This window comes from Lepisosteus oculatus, chromosome 3 (assembly GCF_040954835.1).
Source record: "Lepisosteus oculatus isolate fLepOcu1 chromosome 3, fLepOcu1.hap2, whole genome shotgun sequence".
Lineage (NCBI taxonomy): Eukaryota > Metazoa > Chordata > Actinopteri > Semionotiformes > Lepisosteidae > Lepisosteus > Lepisosteus oculatus.
This window is the reverse complement of record NC_090698.1, coordinates 24082600-24086098: the sequence shown is the minus strand read 5'-3', so window position 1 is coordinate 24086098 and position 3499 is coordinate 24082600.

The following is a 3499-nucleotide window of genomic DNA, read 5'->3' as shown; positions in this document are numbered from 1 at the left end:
GCTGTTGGTTCCAGCTCTGGTTTTTAATGCCTCTCGGGTCATAGTGTGAGAGAGTGTTGGGGGTGAGTACTGTACGTATGATCTGTCAATTTCATAAAAATTGCCACCAAGGATAGTAGTCCTAATCTTTTTTGTAAACCAGTGGCATCATTTGGGCTAAATTTTGTAATTGCTGAGTCAGGAATAAAACAGAATGAGAGGTAATGAATGGTCCTCACAAAAACACGGAATTGAACAGTGTGTGTGGAGAAGAAAAAAAGGTATCATCTGGTTTAATTCTAAAAAAAGTCAGGCGAGTATCTGAAATGAACAAACTGTATTACATTCCTTGGAGGCTTCAAAAAATATACCTTCCTTGTTTAGAGGAGTGTAGATTAGACAAATTGTGGGCTATGCTATGGCTGGAAATGTATTTTTTAACATACTGTAAGCTGTTGAAATCCTGCTTTTTTGTTTAAAAATGAAAATAATTAATTTTTAAAATAACTATTTGTTAAAACTGTACTTTTTATTTTTCATCAGTTTGAATTATTTTAAATTGTTTTTTTTAGCTGGTCAGTTCAGTACCTGCACAAAGGAACTTAAATCTACATTTTAGAACACAGAAAATATAAATGTCCACTCTTCCATTCTGCAAGTACTTAAAGTCTGGAAACCATAAGAAACCTTACATCCTGCAGTGCAAGTCATGGAACTGAGCCCTCCTGGAGAGAACATGCAGACTCCACATAGACACCCAAAACTAAGATCCTGCAGCTGTGAAGCCACAACACTAACCACTGCAATGCTGCACCACCCAGTACATGGAGTAAATAACAATGGGATTTTTATCTATTTGTTGGATTACTACTAGTAGATTCCAGTCTGTAAAATACAAAGAGGTTCATATTTAATGGTTTTTAACACCAGATATTCAGAAAGACATTTGCTGTGTAAAAGTCAATTTGAAAAAATCCCTTTTTGTTTTGCTGAGGCTGTTTTGTTTTTGTAATACACCCTGCAATAATACAAGCTGTAGCCTAAAAGATACACAGTCATATCCTCCATTAAACTTCCCTGAAACACTAGCATGTTACTGTGAAGGCAGACAAAGACTATGCTACTGGAGTTAGCTAACCTTTTTTGTCATCCAGTAGCTTAGTCCTGTCACACAAGTGGTGTTGGCCACCAGCAAGATCCTGATTCAGAAGAATTGCTTCACATGAGATTTTAAGTTGTATTTTGGTCAGTCAGATTACACATGTTAGCTGTAAGGCAAGGTTTATGCAACCCTTTATGATAAGGATTTATGAAGATCCTGTAATTTTTAACTCCCGGAAGCAAGATGCTTTTAGCCATAGATCAGCTTGCACTGAAAAGCCTGAGAAATGTGTCTGAGCCAAGGACATGACAAGGTTAGTGAGTGTGTAATTGCATTGCTTTTCCACATGATTACGCACAGTGCTGCTTATACTCCCGATTCACTCCTCTGTGAGCTCTGACAGGAGAAGCCAGCTGCTCCATATTCCCTGGTCTGGCTACCAATGCGCGGCAGTCTGTGCTTCCCGTCAACTGCCTTAGTAACAGCAATTGTACATGACACTCTTGAAGGTTGAATCTTGTCAAGGAAGGCCTCTTTGGGCCTTACAGGCAATGAGCTTTGTAATATTTGGCAAGTTCATGGCCCTGAGAAACCATAAACCAGAGGAGGATTCTACCCTTCTTCCACAGGATAGCATTACGTGGTTTGGTTTGCTGAGCAATCCTGTCCTCGTGTTTTTTAGGTCTGGCTGCATTTGTAGTACCCAGATACTGTAAGTGGCATGGAGCAGCCTTAATTATTAAATATTAGTCAAATCATGATTGAGGGCTCACAGTCATACCCGTCTGCCTCCCTTTACCTGCTCCATGCATAAGAGAAGGCACTGGAGGAGTAAACATTCATTCATTTATTAAACAGTGTCCTGAGTGGTTTTGCAGGGTTTCCATTGCATTTTTCATGAATGGTAATCAGGTTGTGTTAGCCCACTTTTTCACCCTGGATTTTTCTGAAGTGTGTTGAAAACCTGAAGGATTGTTTCAGAGACACAGATTAGGGATTTTTGCATATATAAATAATAAGCATTTTGATGTTTGGATTGCAGTTTAAATGGTGCTCCTTTCCAAATTTATCACGCATGTAAAAAAAAAAATTATCGGTAACTTACCACAGTTTTGTCGCCCAGGACAGTCAAATAATTGTGGCTTTACTAATACATACGTCACAATGATAGCTGATGTTTTGAGTGTCTATATGTGTCTTTAACTGTATTAATGTAAGCAAAATAATTACTGAAAAATTCAATTTCTTAATGCTCGCACTGTCATTATATTTCGTCTCATTATGAAGAGTAACATTTCTTCAATGGATAGTTGATAAACCTCCCCTCTAAGAAAGTCACTGAAGATAACCTTCTTATTAATAATACAGAAGTGGTGCATTCAATACAGACATGTGAAGTAACAAATACTCTTCCCTAGAAATAAAATGAGCTTCACCCGCTGGAACATTTTTCCCCTGTGAATGTGCAGGAGCTCTATATTCATAACTCTTCATTCCAGCTTTGTTTGTCCTGTGTGTGACCGTGTGCCATCATGCGTGTTGAATGGAAAACAAAGTGAAAATTCACATTTTAAATTTTAAATAAGATTTTTGTTTATCTTTGGGGTTGATATCAGATCAAGTAAGACTATAAGATTATGTCATCTACAGGAGCTGAATGCCTAAGCATCTGTAGGCAGACCAGAATGCTCTTCGAAGGTGAAAGGCTGGGCGAATTAATGTTTCATAGCCTCCCCTCTCAATGTTCTCTCCATTGTTCTCGCACATGTCTGTCTAGACATGCTATGAAAGGAATGAGGTCAGTGATGAAGAATAAAAGCACCTGGAACTGAGGCAGCAAAGAGTCTTCTTCAATGAAAGACCATGCAGGGCTGCAAGGCCTCTACAAGAAAGAGTTGGAGATAAATCAAATGCATCTTCCAGACAATATAGACACAGTGACATAACACTACCAGAGAGGTTATTGAAAGCGTGTTACAGTTCCGTTTTACTGAAGTAGACTTTTGAGCGCTGCTGTTTTCAGCAATTTCAACAACAGTTGTGTTGTTGCTTTTATGTACAGTATATATATAAGTATTATCCATGTTGTCAAAAATTGTCTTTAATGACATTATTTCATTACTCTCACGTGCATAGATGCATTATAGTATTATAAGTAGGCGTCAGCATGCACAGGCTGCGAAAGGAACAGGTATTGGGTTTATTCCATGCTGAAAAAAGAAATGAAACACCTCAAGAAGGCTCCACAGCCGAAATGTCACGTTTCCTTTCTTTTCAGCATGGAATAAACCGGTTACCTGTTCCCTTATAGTATTATATATGTATTGCTAAAAGAATGTCAGTTAATTTTCCAGAATGCCTTCAAAACACAAAGAGGATATTCATCTGTTGTTTGTTTTCTACCTGTGATATAAGATA